At 36.8% G+C, this 20,185-nt stretch overlaps 1 pseudogene; it reads right to left on the bottom strand.

The window, feature by feature from the left end:
* Positions 1-9,260: 9,260 nt before the first annotated feature.
* LOC100969026 (inhibitor of Bruton tyrosine kinase-like) lies at positions 9,261-16,966 on the bottom strand (annotated as a pseudogene).
* Positions 16,967-20,185: the final 3,219 nt, after the last annotated feature.

Genomic DNA, 20,185 nt, shown 5'->3' with positions numbered 1-20,185 from the left:
GGAAGTCACTTTACTTATGTTTACCAGTTTATCACAAAGAACATAAATGAACAATCCGATGAAGTGGTACATAGGGTGAGGTCCAAATGTATCCCAAGTGCAGGAATGCCTACCTTTGTGGAAGTGAGGTGCAACACACACTAGCATGTGGATGTGTTCACCAATGTGGAAACTCTAAGCCCAGTAGTTTAGGGTGTTTCATGATGTAAGTACAATTGATTAAATCATTGGCCACTGGTGATTAACTCAATTTCCAATCTCTTTCCTCTCCTCAGAGCTTGGGAGGATGTGGCTAAAAGTCCCAACATTCTCATCATGGTTTGTCTGGAGACCAGTTCCCATTGTGAAGCCATCTAGAAAGTTCTCAGCCAATAGTCATCTCATTAGTATAACAAAGACACTCATTACTCAGGAGATTCCAAAGATTTCAGGAGCTCTGTGCCAGGAATGGGGACAAAGTTTTGTTTTGTTTTGTTTTGTTTTTTTAATACCATAGTAGGCATTTTGGCTATATGGCTGAATAAATATCTTTGAAATATAGAATAAATATGAGTTGAAAAGTAATTATTTAAAATGTAATCAAACCCACATCTTAAAGCAGAAATACGAACAATATTCATAGAACCCTTGTCCTAAGATTATATTAACTGAGTTTGGGCAACAATTATGTAAATTTGAGAGTTCCCTTTTAGTTTTCAGAAGGAAATAGCCATACGCATAAAAGGATTCAGTCTAAGCAAAACCATATGCCTATCTGTATATGCACACACACAGACACATTAATAGAAACATGAGTAGACAGTCAAATGCATAAGCAAGAAATCTGCTTCTTGGGACATCACCATTCGTCTGAAACAAGGATTGAATGAACCTTTGTCATATCATTATAAAGATCACAATTTTCTTCTTTTAGCTTTAAAATAATAAATAGGTTTTGACCAACATTATCGCAGAATATCTTTCTTATTTTTTACACAATGTTCTCTGTATTCTCTGGAAATCTTAAGAAGAAGTAAATATGCAAGCAAGTAAACAAGCAAATACATTCATGAACACTTTTAAATCTAAGAAAAAACTTTCATGCCTCACAAATTTCACCAGCAAGCCAGTAAACCACATGAGATCAGGGACTTGGTTGTTTGGTTACTTAGTTTTATTGCTATATCCCCGGTGCTTTGATCAGTTTCTAGCATGTAGTTCAGCACCCAACAAATATCTAGCAAAGAAATAAATTCCCCATGAATAAATTCTTTATGAATTTTTTTTCACAAAAATCTATGGCCAAGGAAAAAAACCCAATATGGTTGAAGGTATCTCCACCAGCCTTTACCACTAGAAAATATGTTTTTCAAACTGAAGTATGGAAAGAACTGTCACTGAACCAGAACACTGACCATTCTCTGACAACTTAGCTCAGTCAGTTGGTTTAAGATGTTCCTTCCAGCTGTGGGAAAGAACATAATCCTTGTGAGAAATTACAAGTTAAGAGGAAACAAAGACATCCATAAAGAAGTCAAACTATAAAACCTGAATCATATAAGCATACTTCCATAGAAAGTGTCAATTCCAGCACCTAGGACAGTACCCAGCAGACAATAAATGTTCAATTAAATATTTACTGTTTTTTTTTTTTTTCAAGCCAGCATCTCACTTTGTCGCCCAGGCTGGAGTGCAGTGGCACAATCCCAGCTCACTGCAACCTCTGCCTCCTGAGTTCAAGCAATTCTCCTGCCTCAACATCCCGAATAGCTGGAATTACAGGCACGCGCCAGCACACCCAGCTACTTTTTGTATTTTTAGTAGAGATGGGGTTTCACCATGTTGGCCAGGCTGATCTTGAACTCTTGACCTTAAGTGATCTGCTCACCTCAGCCTCCCAAGTGCTAGGATTACAGGCGTGAGCCACTGCACCTGGCCAATATTTACTGAATATTTAGATGAATAATTTCCTTATTACCAGTCTATGTGCTCTCAGGAATCCTTAAAAAAATAATAATTATTGCAACCAAATAATGAGAAAAAAAATTAGTATTTCAGTTCCTCTCCATCATTAACACCTACCTACCACCCACTGGTATTTTTCTTATTTGTGTGCTGGTTTGTCCATTTGATATTTATCTTTCTGTTAGACTGAAAGCTCCATGAGTACACACACTTTGTTATGTTCCTGTTGTATCCTCAGCATCTTGAATAGTGTTTGCTTATTTACAATGCTGAGTGAACATTTGTTTGAAGAAATCGTAATTATAAAGATCATCAAAATAGTGAGTTCTAGGATTACCTCTCCTAGAAGCCATCCATATTTTTCTATCATAATATTCCCCTGTGAATGAAAATAGGTCATCGAGCACTTTCAACTTGCTTCAGTATGAAAATAATTAAGAAAATCATGTCTTTGAACACTGTCCTTTTCCTGAAAGTCTCATTTAAAATGAAAATATCCATTAAAAGAATAACAGAATAAGTCATTACCACTTTAATGCAAGGTGGTACATGGAAGATTCTCGTTTTCTCTTAGGGCATGGAGCTCAGGCAGTGGTGAATTCCCAGTGTTTCCCCTTCAGCATGTGTCTCTGAATTCCACATCTACTACGAAAGTTGTAGAAAATGGAAATTTTATTTTTCCATGAATCACATTTGAAAAATGGCATTGAATATTCCATGCCAGCGGTCGAGCCGCATTAGGATACAGAGACAGCTGTTTCAAGCAAGCTGCAGAAAGCAATTAAGTGAGAGACAGTAGGAGAAAAAATTCTTTTTAATCTAAGTTTGTAGTATCCAGTGTTCTAATATGCTAAGTAGTCTTGTCAACTAATCAACTTTAAAAATCTCACTAGCATGGCCACTTAAAAGAGAGCTTTTCATTAAACTCTGTTCCAAGAAATTCTAAGGCATAACATCACATCTGTCTTCTTTCTCACATCACATCTGTCTTGTCTCTGAGATAATATTTAAATCTTGGAATTGACCAACCAGTCACACAAGCTCTTTTCTTATCAGCAACTGAGATTGGTGAAACCATTGTTGGGTTTGATGAGTTCCCTATTCCGAATATTTCTCTGAGGTCTTTCCCAAGACTAGATCCAGCATACATTTCTAGCATAGGAATCGCATAGGAATCAGCTCCCTATCTATGGCATTTGCATTAAAGATGACATACAGAGGCCAGGCACAGTGCTCACGTATGTAATCCCAGCACTTTGGGAGGCCAAGGCAGGTGGATCACCTGAGCTCAGGAGTTCAAGACCAGCCTGTGCAACATGGCAAAAAAAAAAAAGAAAGAAAAGAAAAAGAAAGAAAAAAATTAGCCCAGTGTGGTGGTGCAGGCTTATGTTCCCAGCTACTCAGGAGGCTGGGGTGAGAGAACTGCTTGAGCCTGGGAGGTGGAGGTTGCAGTGAGCTGAGATCACACCACTGCCCTCCAGCATGGGCCACAGAGTGAGATTCCATCTCAAAAAACAAAACAAAACAAAGCAACAGACACACAGATTTTGAAGACATGAGCAGGATTGTAAAACTGACCAAGTTTGTCTTCATCATCATTCTAGCATCCCTTTAAATCATGCCATTCCTACTTTCTGGAGCCTTCCTGAATGTGCACAAGATAAAGATACATGTGGATGGAGGCTGAACAGCAGTGGGGAGTTATATTAACAACCTTCTTTTTGGTGAAACAGTTTTGACCTTCTAGGATGAACAACCTGAGACTAAAGGGTTACCAGGACCTGGGACACTCAGTGAGTGCTAAAAACAGGAAAACTCTGGGCAAACCAGGATGGTTTGTCATCTTAACACTAGAAGAAACTGCCTAGAATACTGCTCCGCAATTCCCTTATTTCCTGCCAAGCCCCCCTCCTGTTGCAGCTACACACATTTCACCTAGAAGACCATTACTAACCCTCCAGGCCTCATCTGCATGCTTACTTACTCTAAGAAGCCTTCCTGGACACCTCCAAGATGGAATTATGTGCTTTTTCTAGAAACGGGTGTTATCATCTTGTTTTGGACCTCTTGAATAGTATTTATCATACTATCTTAGTTTCCCTTTTACTTGTTTACACCCCTTGGCTTCTTGAATGCAGCAAATATATCGTGCTTATTACTGTAATCTCTCCACCAATTAAAAATGTTTGCAAGATGACAGCAATGAATAAATATTAGTTATGTTGAAAAACTCTTTCAAACAATATAGGCAAGAATGGTGAACAATCACAGTGGTCTAACAGTGATGCAGGCTTGAAGGAAAAATGGTGAACATTATATTTTCAGAAATGTTCAAGAATCTCTCAGGCTATACCGCATGTGAATCCTTCTCTAGGTAAATTTTCAAGTTAATTGAACACAAAGGTCACTTCATACTGAACTCATTTTTAGACAGATGTTTCATCAAGCAACAGTATCAGAATTATCTAAATCCCTAAAATCTGATTCTATTGATATGGAGTCAGATCTAAATATTTCTATATTTTATAACCTACTGAAGAGATGCTGGAAAAGAGCTAGTTTGTTCAAGTCTGCTAATGCTTATTACATAGCTAAGGTGGAACTACATGCTCTGGGAATATTAAAAACAAAAAGGCATACAATCCTCTGGAAACTCATAGTCCAAATAAATGAAACTGAGACCTTCTCACCAGGTAGAATATATTTAAGCTTTTGGTTTCCTGGGTCTGAATAAAACCAGCACTGGTCCCATACCAAAACCTTTCAACTCTGGTTTATTTCTCATCTTCGTGGATCTAGAGTAGGGTTTCCGATGCCAGCTGTACATTGGAATCACGTGAGAAGTTTTAACAATATATAAATGCCTCACCTTTTCCTACACCATGCTAATGTAATTGGATTGAGGGTAGCCTTTCCCCTTTCTAAGTTTCAGCCTGAGAGCCCCCATAAACAAAGTGAGGGTTAAACTGAGATCTGAGGTATTAGTAGGTCAGGCGAAGTGTGGGGATGCATGTATGCATTTGTGTGTGTATGTGCGTGATGGGAAGAATGTGGTTAGGTAGTATGGTAATGAGAATAAAAATCTAGGCAAAATTTTTCACTTAGGGAAGTTCTAATGTGCTTCTGCAATGGGGAAATGCCTACCATTGAAATTAGGCACAGATAATGTATGTAAAAGTGCTTTGTAAAATGGAAGGTATGGCTTAAGAAAATATTGTAGGTAATTTAACTAAATTTTAAATCCTTAATGGTATTACTTTCAACCTGAAGAAATTAAATTATTAAGAGATCAGCTCTTCCCATATAGGTCATGCTTTATGGTAATCTCAGGTTATTTTACATTATTTTTCTTCTTAGAAACAGGGATCTATACCCAGATCCTAAATTACTTTTAATCCCATTTGACTGCAGAGAATTTTAAGTGTGTGGTTCTATGTTCTTGCCTCATTAATTCTTACCTGGCGAATATCATGGAATCTTTCTTGAATAAATAAGTTTGTGATCCCTCAGGGAAATCAATTAACAGTGTGTAGGAAATTCAAGTTAGTGTGTCCTCACCCCAGGACATACCAGGGAAGTGGCTTTTTGAGAGAAATTGCTAATATCAGCTCCCTTTACTCTAATGGTCCACTTTCTCTTTAAAGGAGAATGCTGAGGAGTGGGGAAGTTGGGTACTTAATTGAGTTTGGTTTGTGCCATTCCTTGTAGTTTCTTTGCGCCTGGTAAGTGAAGGTGAACTGCAACACTCTTCTTGTAGTGGCTCTTTGTATTGAAGAACCTATCCCATGGGGTCAACAAGTAAGATGTTGAAAGCATCTCTGTCACAGTTGCCTTTACTTGATGAAAAACCCCCAAGTGTATCAACAAGTACCTAAATCAGCTCAGAAGAGGATCTTCTGAGGCTGCCACTAGTCAAGCAACTGAACTTGACAGTGTATCTTTCCCAGGCCAGCCTTGAGATGGGTGCAGCCCTGGTCAATAACTTGATTATAGCCTGTGAGTGACTGAGACAGAGGCTTTCAACTGTGCCTTGACTGCATTTCTGACACAAAAAAATTGTGAGATAATAAACATCTCTCATTAGAAACCAGAAAATCTTGAGGTAATGCTATTGCTCTACTGCAACAGATGATTAAAATATCAGTTCCCCCAATTCCAGTGGGATGCCAGTTGTCACCCTTCTCCTTACAACTCTGATCTAATACCACCAGAATGGGGACTTTAAGACCTTTTTGCTCTATGCATCAGCCTACCCAATCCCATGCTCAGCCCAATGTTCTTGTCACCCTAAGCCTGAGCCACAATGCTCCTGAGTGTCCCCAGCAAGGATGTTCAGTTATTTATAACTAATATAAATGATTCCATTTGATTCTCAAGAATGTTGTGAAATATTTATTATTATACCCATCTTACAGACAAGGATATTGAGGCCCAGAAAGAATACCCAATTTGTACAAGTAGGAAGACAAAAGAACATAATTTTTAACTCCAGGTTCAACACACAGTGTATTATCCTGAAGCTGCCTCTGCATTATTTTCTTATTCTTTTATAGTTGGAGGAGCTATTATATGTATTTGACAAAAAGATTTTAAAAATATCAGACCATCTGTGCTAAGTGTCAAGTGAGTCAATGTACTTGTTTTTAAAAATTATTGTACTAATGTAAGATATTGCTATTAATATACATTCTCTATATAGGCATATTTGTATTGTACTTTTTGTTTGAATTTTGTGGAAATTCACACTATTAAGTTTCAATTAAAATATTCTGATTCTTGAGACTCACACATATATTTGGATCATTAAATTTGACCTTATATATATATGTGATTGGATATAACATGTTTTTCCTCTCTGGCTTCTGTTGTGAAAATTTTCCATTTTTATTTCACTTTTGTTTAGTACAGATTAAACAGAAAGGAAATATTAATGTCATGAGAAATATAGTTCATAAAGATTTCTTTTTCTCTACTTAATATGCTAAGGAGTAGGGGAAAGAGAGATTTTTTAACATAAACCATCCCAGATCTTTAAATTTGTATGTAAAACTGGCACTAGTTCATCACTGCTTTTGCTGAGAAAAAAAAAAAAAAAATCAAAGTCACCCACGAGGGTTTTCCCCTCTTTTTCTTTAATAATAGATACTTTCAGAGACCTCCTGAGGTCCCATTTCCCTTGTCATGTTTAAAGGGTTTATTGTTTCCAGAAAAGCTTTTGCTGCTCCCTCTGGAGACTGAGCCGATCCAAGGTAATATTAATTCTGTGCCTCTCTCTTGTCGGAACTCAACTTCAAATGGAATATATGAGATGAAAGCTGAAAGAGAGGTTATGTGGGCTGTCATCCGCCATTGTGTCTGAGGCATCAACTGTGCTCAGAACAAATTAGGTGTCAGTCTGGTAAATCACAGTCAGGAAGGGAAATCAGTTTATAGAAGACTTACTTGGTCTTCTGGAAGGCTCTTCCATTCAGAGAACAGTTCATCTTTCTTTTCTTTTTGGTAATTAAGAAAAAAATCTGAGATTTAGCTGGTCATTTTTATTATCTCCTCAAGCCCCATCCCAACTCACTCCATTTCCCCCATAAAGATGAAGGGCTGTTGCTCTGAAGGACTAGTTCCATTTGCAGAACCATTCACATGGAATGTCTCTTTTTAAAGTCTAATTTCCTGAATGAGGAAAGATCTGGGAAGAAAAGGAACAGGAGGCAAGGTTGGGCGAGGGAGTGATGGGGAAGGAGAGAGACATGTGACTTCGCTGCTGGCTTGTATGTGTGGTGTGTGCAGATCAAGGAGAGAATGCTCAGGGAGAAGCAGGTCAATCTGGCTGTCTTGGGATTTGTTTCAGGTTTTGAAATCCTTCTGGATCCCATTAGCCCTTCATTAAGAAGTTTGGATGGCAGAAGCAAAGAAATTGCTTTTCACTTTGGAATATAGAATTTTAAGCCTGTCATAACTTTAATGTGAGAGAAAAGGAGGCAAGAGAAAAGAAAATGAAATATTTGTATTTGTCATATCAGGCTCCCAACCATTCTGCTTTAATGTAAAACAAACGCATTGGAATTTATGAGGAAGTAGGAGACCAAAAAAAAGTACTAGACTCAAACTCATTTGACCAACACTCTAGTTTTGATGACTAATAATTTTAGGACACTGATAAGAGTTTTTGAAATGGATCAAAATTATTTTTTATAGCACATTTGCTTACATGTCTGCTAAACATGGGTAGAGCTAAACCTGAAATATTGAGTTTTTTAAGTCATTTTTCCAGCTAAATTATAGCAGTGAATTGCTGTGTGTTCCCCGAGGCTTATCTTTCAGAAACTAGAACATTAACCTTCCCGATTTATCTAGGTACTAGAACACAAATTTAACATTTTTAAAAAGATTTAAACACTCAAACCAAATAGTATACTATAAATAAATTAATTTCTGTTTCTAGATATACAACATAGGCTCAGAGAACTTCTGAATATACAATATTGTGAAGGTAATGAGAACTCTTTTCCAAACTATTTCTTATGTTTATACTTAAACATTTATTTTAGAAAATGTTAACACTTTCAGAAACTAATTTTGTCACAATTAGGCTATTGTAAGATCCTCCAACCCAATGAAAACAAAATCAAAGCCCACAATGACTCTAAATCTTACAAACTATTATCTTGAACTAAACGGTCTAGAATAATTAGTGTTCTTATTCCCTTTCCACTATACTCCATTGATTAATGCAAAATGGAGAATGTGCCATCTAAAATGAAAGACGGCATTTGAACAGATCAGTCTTTAAACCTAGAACACACTCATAGCCTATGAAAAAAGCAACAAGAACGTTGATACAACCATTGAGGCAAACACAAAATTCTGGCCATTAATAGGTTAGATTAATGACTGATGCCTGTACTTTAAACTCTTCAGTGTTATGTTATAAAGCATAGTGACAACAAATATTTGGAAAGGTCTTTTAAAGTCTAAAACAAAAAGTTATTTTTTATACATAGTTCTGTCTGTCTTACAATTCAGTTACTCATACATTTGTTAGATTATTCAGTGTTTGTTACTCAGAAGAAACAATCCAATTTAATCTTAACCTAATAAGTTTTTCCTCTTATACATTTTTACATGAAAAAATACTAAAATCACAATTCTGAGGAATTTCTTTTTAATCAAACACTATATGCTTAAACCACAGTAAGGAAATTAGAACGTTTCTTATTCTATTTAATATGATACTACTAAATTTATAAGAACTCTTTTCCTCAACTTTTCTTTATACTAACAATCATAATTTGAAAAATGTATCTCAACCCCACAGTGAACTAATATCCATGCTTATTCCACATAGGTACTGCCAGTGGTCCCTGTGGTATCCTTTCAACAATGACAAACTCCTCAGGGTTGCCAAATGCCCGATAGAAAACCAGTAAATCATGTACTGCATCCTCCTCAGTTTGAATCAGAGCCAGGGTTTTTTCTCAACTTCAAATAAAGCTGCTTCCTGTTGTAGTTCTTCTACAATATATGTGAAAGTGACTGAGGCTACCATGGAAAGAACAGTCATTTAAGAAGATAGCCAGGGATTGGGACTGTCCAGAGATGGTAAATCTGAAATGTGGCTACTTTCTGCTCCTGGGGTACTGTGGGTAGAGCATCTCACAACTTTTGGAGCCTAAGACTTTTTAATTTCTTTAAAACAAACTTTTTTGACATGATTTCCTGAACTATGGCCAGTAACAGGCTTTTTTGCCCATATATTTATGTAAATTTCCATACATATACTGGTTTGGGGGCTTTTGAAGGGGTGGTTAAAACTGTTTCCATGCAATTAATTTCTGAATTGATTTCTTTGGTAGTTGATACAATCATTTTTCACTGCTTCTGAGAAAGTTTAACTCTACAAGATATCATTTTCCCTAAATTTGACTTTGGTATAGCTCCACATTTTGTCTGCTTTCTTCTGTTTTTATGATGGTTCTGAGAGCCACAACTCAACAGGAAGCCATGCAAAAGTGGGCAGTCCTAGAGATTTACAGTCTCCTGATTTCACAATGGGATTCCATACAGATAAGATTGCGGGGAAAATTAAACCTTATGTTAATAGTACATCTCTTACATATTCTAGGGAACATTTAAAACCATGGGAAAAGTCACCAATATTTAAAATATCTGCTACACAGCCCATTTCCAGTAACAGGATTGATATTACCAACTCTTGTAGTTGGTTTGCAGGCTCTTTCAGTCCTGAGATAATTACTTCAGTACGCTGGTTCATTCTCTTCTCACCTGCAAATGATGATGATTATTTCTATCCTTGCTTTTGTTAACATTGATACTATGTGCATGACACGAAAGAAAATCACAATTAAATAAAACATACAAATAAATGATATTACTAGAAAAGTCCTGCCACTGGTCATATCTGTGCCAGCATTCTGCACAAGTCTGGAGGTTTTTCTTCTTGCTGATCATTCCTCTTGTCTAAATTTCCATTTTACCTGCATTTGTCTCCATTACTACTTCTCCCTAACTAACTTTGGGTGAATTTGACTAGAGATATAACCAGATTCCATAATTTCACTTTTGAATAATTTCCTGGTATCCTGACCAATCACAATTCTACAGCGGGTAATTATTGAATACTGGAATTGCTACTTGTCTCTTCACTTGATCTAGTACTCTTGAGATTTTACATCATCTCCTAATAACCTACTTTATTGTTCCATTCTTGTCTATCTCTCTCTTTTGCCAGACATCATGATTCCTGATTTCGTCGTACTCCAGGATCCTGATTTTACGTTCAGCCTGACACCCTTTGTATATATTCTCTTTCTTCTGTTCTGTTTGTGTTCAGCACAGGACAACTCAGATATAATATCAAGTTCGTTAAATAGCCACGTTTGCTTGTTCCCATCAGCTCAGCTTCTGATTTCCCTTCCAGTTTCCTTTAGCTACTCCACATCTTAATAGACACTGAGCCATTCATTTGGTCTCTGGGGAGGTGGTACAAATACACTATGCCCTCTCTCCTAAGGCCTGGGTCAGGTTACGGCATCATATCAATGGGAACTGTGGTCATGGATTCTAGGGGATTTCTAACAGTTAATGGGCCCAATTTGAGAAATGAAGGATAACCCAGAGTACATAAGACATTTTGTCTTCCAAAATTCATACCAAGGGATGATAGAGGTTTGCTAGTAACTGACGTGATATACTTCAATTTTTTTTCTGCCACTTGCTACTTCCCCCTCACTTATATTCTTCTTCCCTGAACTACGAAGTTATCAAACTATTGCTCTTCTCTTTACTATTAAACTTGTTTTCAAGATTAGTCACCACCTAAATCTCTGGTTCATTATCTGTCATCCACTGGTCCTCTTGGATTTTGCTTTTTCCTCTCTCTCCTAAAATTAAACTGTTCATTGTACTGGTAATCCTCAAATTGTCAAATCCAACAAGCCTCTTTATTTCTCATACTATTGGGATTGTGACATTTGCAATGTTGAGTACACACTCCATAAAATGCTTTTCTGTCCTGGTTTTTATGCCCAATACCCTTTTGTCTCCTTTATTTCAGACTGATCATCTTCTATCACACTGAGCATTCTCCTCATCTGTCTCTCCCTGGAACTTCTCAACTCCTTTTAAACTATGCAAAATTTAAGTTCCAGTTTTGTTGCTTTGCTTGTCATCAAATTTTCACCCCTTCTCTTTCCTATACCCAGACCTGTATTTCCAGGTGCTGTCAATTTTCCATGGCCCTGTTCCACGGATGTATCTGACACAATAAAAATGAGACTTAACTTTTCACCAAATCGCTTTCTTTTTCTCTATTTTTAGCTCTATGTTTCATTCAGTAGTCCCAACTAAAGTTTTTATAGTTCTTTACCACCACTCAATTTCTGCTGATCCTACCCCTCCCATAGATGCCTCATCCTTCACTCTTCTGTCATCTACAACCTCACTGGCATTTTTATTTAAGTCTCTCATCATCTCTCAGTCTGACTCCAAACATCCCAAACAAGTTTATTTTACCACTTCCCTGCCCATCTCTTGAAATATGTGCCCCGGTATATTCTTTTTTCACCACTCTTAGATCATATGAACATATCATGCTTTTGTTCCCTTTCCTTTTCTCATGCAGATGTCTCTGCCAAAATGCCTTTTTTTTTTTCTCCTGGTCATGCATTTCGTTTGTATAGTCTTCTGATTCTTATTTCTTCCTGGATTATTCCTACCTCCAATTTACTTCAAATAAATCTGTAAACCTGCAAAGTAATCACAACTTGTTGCTGTGTGTTTTTGACACTTGCACCAGGTGCAAACTAAAGTGAAGCCCATCTTCTGTTTTGCCCCAGAGCTGCTACTAATCTGTGACAGAAAGCTCTCCCAGACTTTTCTAATGGGAGAAACTGACTTCTTAGTAGAAAGGATTTTAGTTTTTCTCTCACTTTTAATTCTAGGATATTGTTGGAACCCAGGTGTACTTGAAATGTACTAATTGAGTCCAAGATGTGGGGAAAGGCAAACCTGAAGAAGCCAACGGAGCCGCATAGGCTCTGTGATGTAGGCTGGAGCCACTTGGATTTATTTATACTCATTTAAAAATCTTCTTGTATTATGATAGTTGGCTTTTAGGAGATCAAAGGAGCCAGTGCAGAAATGTTGTTTTCCTGACTGTGCAGCACACAAACATCATTTAAATGTCCCCTCAACATGTGCTCACATCTAAAGCCCATCAGAGCATCAGGCAGCAATGGGAGCTGGCACCGTGCCCGCATTGTTAGTCTTGCTCCATTATGATGGAAATAACAGGCAAGACAGAGACAGAAAGCAGGGTCGGGGGGAGTCACAGGGGGTTAGATATAGCTCCTTGGTGGGGATGGGGGATGGGGGAGTAGGGAGTGGATGCAGACATAGTCCTGATGATGTGATGTTTGAATTTTTATTTTTTCTGTTGAAAAAGCAGATGGATGTGAGAATGGCTTCATAATCTCCATGGTTGGGGGTGATTTTTCAAACTCCTGCTTTAGTGTCTTTGGAGATAGAGCCCAGTGGCCACGTGAGGCCTGAATGTTGAGATTAATCCCGCATGTTTGGAAGATGGAAGTGGCAAAACAGACTATAGATATATCAGGGCAGTTCAAATGCCAGAGTCCAAAAAGTATATGATGCCAGCAAGCAGTAAAATTTCTATTCAGTCTTCTTCTAGAACCCAGTTTGCTTTCAGCATATTGTGAGTGTACTTCATGGGATGGTTTTCATAGCATTCATTTATCAAGTACATATTAATATTCAAAGAACTTTTATATTTACTCACTCTTTTGGAACGTATCTCTCTCCTACGATGTTATAAAGTTTCAAAGCTGGAAATTCCTCAGAGATCATCTCTCCAATGCTCACATATACTAAAATCCAAAGGGATCTTAATTTGCCTAAAATCTTATACACAGCTAGTAATATTGGGTCCCACGCCTGTTGGATTTTCACTCCAGAGCTTTTTACACGACCCAGTGCAACCACCTAGCCAAGAATTTATTTATGATTTTTCATAAGATGATAATTGTTTGAGAGCATGTGTTTATAGGGTATAAGGGGAGATTCGGAAATTGTGCCTCCTGCAATTGGGAAGGAGCCCTGTGGAAACATTTGAGGCATTTACGTCTGTGGTGGGGTATGAGTGTCCAGTGCAAGTGGAATGCTATTAAAAGAAACATGCCTACAATGTTTCCTGTGAAATAAACATTTCACAATGTTTATTTTTAGTATTACACAATGGGGGTAGCTTTCTATCTTTGCCACTTTTTCTTCTCTGCCCTTAATTTTGGAAAAGAAAATCATGTACACAAATATGAAAGTAAGAGAGAGGAACACACCTGGTATTGATTCTTGCCCTCTCCATTGGCCTTTACTGCTATAATTCCCCTCACAGACAAGACATATCTTCCCTAGGGTCATTCTAGAGGTGGCAAATAGATTATTGGTCTCAAGTACCTGTTCACGAAAATATTCTTTGACCATTCCTCAGACTTCCTATAGAATATTTTAAAAGAAGAAAAACTTAGATTTCTGAAATTAGTGGTGACAGTTGATGATACAATATCTCAGCAGATATCTTTCTCTAAAATTCTCTCATCCAAATAGTCTCCCAAACCTAGCAGAGAGTTACATTGGGCACCTGGTAGTTACTTAACACCTCTCACTGAACACAGCTTCCTCTTTTGAAATGCTTTTTATTTCCTACTTGTCTAAATGTGCTTATTCTTTAAAATCTAATCAATGTCACAACTTTTTTTTTTTTTTTTTTGAGATGGAGTCTCTCTCTGTCGCCCAGGCTGGAGTGCACTGGCATGATCTAGGCTCACTGCAAGTTCCGCCTACCAAGTTCACGCCATTCTCCTGCCTTAGCCTCCTGAGTAGCTGGGACTACAGGCGCCCACCACTATGCCCAGGTAATTTTTTTGTATTTTTAGTAGGGACGGGGTTTCCCCGTGTTAGCCAGGACGGTCTCGATCTCTATCTGACCTCGTAATCCACCCGCCTCGGCCGCCCAAAGGACTGGGATTACAGGCGTGAGCCACCGCGCCTGGCCAATGTCACATCTAAGAAACATTTACTGAATACAAAACAATGGATTATCTGGATATCTATAGCCTCAAGGTCATGACTACAAGCCTAATATGTAAGAATAGAGTATGATTTCTCTATTTTTTCCTTTCTAGTTATGTCATGGAATTTAGTTAGAGGCTCATTAGAATTCTTGGAAATTAAATTTTTTCAATCTTCAAAATATTGCACCAGAAGCTTAGGAAATTGCCAAGGAATAGTTTTGTGATTTTGCCTATCTGGAAGTTGTGGTGAATAATCAACCCGTTACCCTCCAGGAAAATGACCCTAGAGTACGCTCTCTGTGGGGCCTTACCTCAGTGAAGTCCAAAGGAAATTCTCAATATGTTCTCATTGTCTTATGTCTTGCAGTACATTTAGTATATAAATGGACCCTGAATAAAAGTATTCTGTAAATATTTGCTCATTGACTTTAATTTCTCAACTCCCAACATTGATATGATAGATTATAACTATAGCCAATAATATAATTCCCTCTGTTGTACATTATTAGAAGTCAAGAGACTAAAGTTCTTGTCCAAAGTCTGACATGTTATGGATATATAAAATTGCACAAAACTATTTACCTAAGAATAAGTTCATTTTAATTTATTCCAAAAATAGTTAAGTTTTGCTCTACTCACCTTCAGAAGCTTTAGTGAAAAAAGTCTTAAATAAAATGGCCTTGATTTTCCTAGGCTTTATAATTTATTTCAAATACTATCATTGTAATGTTACCATTAGTGCTTATTATATCTTTAGGATCATCATCTTTAGTTTAATATTTTATGCTATTCTACTCCATTTCTATCATTTTTTCTTACATCTCATTTAAGTTTCATACATGTTAATTGCAGAAAAGTATATACTACATCTTTTGCTTTGTTTCATCTGCTGCCAGGATAGGTCAAAACTCTCAACAAATGTTATTACTTGCTTGTATTTGAATCTATCATCAGATGTGACTGGGGACAGAGCTACTGGTTTCTTATGTGAAAATAAGAGTTGTGGAATAAGTAAGTCATTCAAATTTTCAGTTGACTCTTATGTAATGAGGGGGGAAAAAAGACGGAGTAGTCTGTATAACCATGGAAGTCAATATTGTGGGAGGAAGGTAGAGAAAAGGCTTGGTATGTGTTTGGGGAATCCATCTGCAATCATTGCCTCCCCATCCAGAGGTCAGAATAAGCGATTATGGAAGTGACAGCCTTGCCATCACTATTTATTCATCTCAATGATACTCACAATTATCAGGAGAGACAGGCAGAGGAAAGCACTCTAAATGCGAGACACAGTAAAGCAGCTTTCATCGGAGTGGGGCTTCCCAATAAGTCAAACCTTTTCTTCTCTGCCTGAAAGGGTCACAGGCTGAACTGGCTATGCTGATTGTCTGGTTGACAGCCCCAGTTGACCGGCAAATGAGTCAAATTTTTGTGCAGCTTGGTGACCACAGATGCCTTACACACCCTCCTTGTCAACCTCAGCCTCAGTTCCCAGTTCAGAGAGCTGGAGGAGCATAACTATATTGGTGCCTCTCCAGACCCCAAGGCCTCATTTCCTGCTACGCTCTCTCACCTCCTCTACCAGGCAAACAAAAAGGTTAATGGTTAACATTGTTTAGCTTGCTTGCTCTGCTAAAGAATGGGGGTAGGGGATGCATATATTTTAATACAGAAATCAGTATCTTCTGTGTCATAAAGATAAGGCGATGTAGCCAGTATGAGAAAGCATCAGCATGATAGTGTACCTCTAGACTTGAAAGCCAGACTTGAGATTTACATTGTAGCTTTAAAACTAGCTCATAATGTGATATTGGGAAAATCTAACTCCTGTTATCCTTAGTTATTTTCTTTGTTGAAAATGACATTTAAGGACAAATACTCTCTAATTTCCCTATGATCTCACCAAAAAATCCTTTAAGGTTTAAAAACAGAATTTTTGCACAGTGAATTTCTACGGAAGAAATGGTTTCAATGAAGGAATTTAAAGATAAATTTCTAGAAACTATCATCTTAAATAGTCCATTCCATTGAAAAATATTTGATTATTTAACAAACCAACAAAGTAGCCAACCACCAAAAATATTATTCAGCACCTATTATGTTTTCCATTTTTGTTTCTGTTTTTGTCAAGATTAATAAGATCAATATGTAGGAAACAATTTAAAGGTAGTAAAAATGTATATATAATTAAACTGTGTGGCAGCCTTGAGAATTTTCTCTATCATGCCAACCTCCAACCCTAAAGATTAGCTGTAACTGACCGGCTGTTGCACTCAGGAATTTATGTCTTCCCAGCTGAGGCCACACCTCAGCATGGCAATACTAAGGCTGACCTGTTCCAGGAAGACTAGAACCCTTCTGGTGGCTAACACTGGTTTGAAGATTCCCAATGGCTTGACCACACTTTCTTTGGTTATCATCGCCGTATAGGATACTTTCTCCCACCCTGATATTTATTCCGTCTCTTCTACACATGGAAACAGCTATGTATCACGGTTTTACAATCCTCACAGATTTTCTTGGCTCTCTTCCTATCATCCCTCACACAGGTATCTCCAACTAAATCTTTGAACAACAAAATCTTCCCTTGACGTCTGTGTTTTGGATCTCACTATTAGTCATAACTAATATAAACTAAAAGCTGTGTATGTCATAAATGTGTATGTCTTTTCAGTCTTTATTGATTTTGACTCCAATCTTCATTATTTCCTTCCTTCTGCTAATTTTTGGCTTAGAATATTCTAGTTTGTTTATTTTGAGATGGAGTCTCTCACTCTGTTGCCCAGGCTGGAGTGCAGTGGCATGATCCCAGCTCACTGCAACCTCCACCTCCAGGTTCAAGCAATTCTCCTGCCTCAGCCTCCTGAGTAGTGGGGATTACAGGCGTGTCCCACCACATCTAGCTTTTGTTTTGTTTTGTTTCGTTTTTTGTGGGGTTTTGTGTGTGTGTGTGTGTGTGTGTGTGTGTGTTTGTATTTTTAGTAAAGACAGGGTTTTACCATGTTGGTCAGGCTGGTCTTAAACTCCTGATCTTGTAATCCACCCGCCTCAGCCTCCCAAAGTGCTGGGATTACAGGCATGAGTCACCATGCCCAGCCTCTTTTTCTAGTTTTTTAAGGTATAAAATTAGGTTGATTGAAACTTCTTAAAATAATTTTCAATGTAGGCATCTATCACTATACGTGCCCCCCTTGAAACTGCTTTTACTCTGTACCATAAGTTTTGCTATGATTTGTTTGTTTTCATCTTCATTTGTCTTTATATTTTATTTCCCTTTTTTTCCTTTGACCCACTGTCAGTAGTGTGTTGTTTAATTTCCACATTTTTGTGAATTTTCCAATTTTCCTCTTGTTATTTATTTCTGTTTCATACCACTGGGGTCATACTTAATATGATTTAAGTGTTCTTATATTTGTTAAGACATGTTTTATGGCCCAGTATACCATCTATACTGAAGAATGTTGTGTGTGTGCTTGAGAAGAATATGTATTCTGTTGCCATTGGATGGAATGTTCCGTATATATCTGTTAAGACCATATGGTCTAAAGTGTACTTCAAGTTCAATGTTTCTTTATTGATTTTCTGTCTGGATGATCTATTGTTCAAACTGGGATGTTAAAGTCCTCTAATATTATGTTGCTGTCTCTCTCTTCAAATCTGTTAATATTTACTTAACACATTTAGGTGACCTAATGTTATGTGTATATATATTTATAATTGTATATCCTTGGTGAATTGATCCCTTTATTATATAACTTTTTCTTGTTACATCTGTTGATTTAAAGTCTATTTCGCCTGATATAAGTATAGATACCTCTGCTAGTCATTTTTAAAAGAAATCCATTCTACCACTTTATGCCTTCTGATTGGATCATTTAATCTATTTACATTTAATGTATATATTAATAGGTAAGGAGTATTATTGCCATTTTATTATTTTCTGGCTGTTTTATAGTTCTTTTTCCTTTCCTCCACTCTTGCCACCTTCCTTTGTGAATTTATGATTTTTGGTAGTTTTGTTCTTTCATTAATTTTTTTCTTTGTCTTTTGTGTATCTATTCTAGGCTTTTGCTTTGTAGTTACCATGCCTTAAATAAAACATATTATAATAGGCTATTTTCAGCTAATAACTTACCTTCAATCAGATACAAAAGCATTATAATTTTACTTGATTCTACTCACAGTTCATGTTTTTGATTTCACAATTTATATATTTTAGATCATGAATTCATTAAAAAATATAGTAGCTGTGGTTATTGTTAATAGTCGTGTTTTTTAACCTTTATACTGGAGCTAAAAATGATACATACATCATCATTATATATAATATTAAAATATTATTTGATTACATGTTTACTTTTACTGGTAAATTTCATACTTTTATATGCTTTTGTGTTATTTATTGGCACCTGTTTCAGCTTGAAGTATTTCCATTAGCATTTCTTAAAGAACAAATCTAATGGTGATGAACTACCTCAACATTTGTTTGGCAAGGAAAGTATTTATCTTTCCTTCATCTGACCCAACAACATTGTTAGAAAAAGTATTTGTGGTAACCAGTTTTTTCTTTTCACATTTTGAGTGTATCTTCTCACTTTTTGTCCTATAGAATTTCTGCTGAGAAATCCACTGATAATTGATAGATGTTCCCTTGTATTTGATGAGTTACTTCTTCTTGCTGCTTTCAAAATCCTCTCTTCCTTGAGTTTTAACAAGTTGATTATAATGTGTCTCAGTGTAGTCTTCTTTGGGTTGAATGTTTTGAAGACTTTTGAGTTTCATCAATCTGAATATACAGATTTCTCCTCAAATTTTGGAATTATTACCTATAATTTTTAAAAACAAGCTGAGATTGATATCAGTGAGGGCTGCAGGAGTCTATGTCAATGGTCGTTGCTAGGGCTGTTGGGGTCCTTGGAGGCAAAGGTTTGTAGGGTACATTTTGTATTCTAAATATTATATCAGGATTAGCTATAACACACGAGAAAATAGAAGGCCACAGAGCTAATGAAACTTGCTCACAGAGCTAATTAGTAAAGGTACTGAAGTAAGTACTTGGGCTTTCTGTCAGATGCTCAATAGGGTGGTTTGTTTTACTAATTTTTTTCCTTGTTTTAGGTTGTTTATTGTATATTTTGGTTTTTCTCCATAGTCAATCATATTGAGAATTTTGAGAAAGATCAATGGTGAAAGATCATTGGTAAAGATGATAGCAGAGATCTTTTAATAATAAAACTTGTTACATAAAAATTAAATATTAGAGTCAGTAGCTTCACTTATCAACTTTGGTAATATAATTCTTCATTGAGGTTACATAAATTTTGATTATGTAATTTGGTAACATAATTCTACAGTGAGAATTAACAAGGATTGAAGTGCTGAAATTATAACTGGGTTATTTTATATGTCCTATAAATAATTTCTTGGTCATTATCTCTTTGACCTTAACCTATTTCATAGGGCCTGATATGGTTTGCCTCTCTATCCCCACTAAAATCTCATGTTGAATTGTAATCCTCAATGTTGACAGTAGGGCCTGGTGGGAGGGGATTGGAACATAGAGGCAGTTTCTAATGGTTTAGGACCATGCCCCTAGTGCTTTCTTGTGAGTGAGTTCTCATGAGATCTGGCCGTTTGAA

Source organism: Pan paniscus, chromosome 17 (assembly GCF_029289425.2).
Source record: "Pan paniscus chromosome 17, NHGRI_mPanPan1-v2.0_pri, whole genome shotgun sequence".
In the NCBI taxonomy this organism is placed as follows: Eukaryota; Metazoa; Chordata; class Mammalia; order Primates; family Hominidae; genus Pan; species Pan paniscus.
The sequence above is the reverse complement of the archived record's forward strand: the minus strand, read 5'-3'. Positions and strand labels throughout refer to the sequence as shown.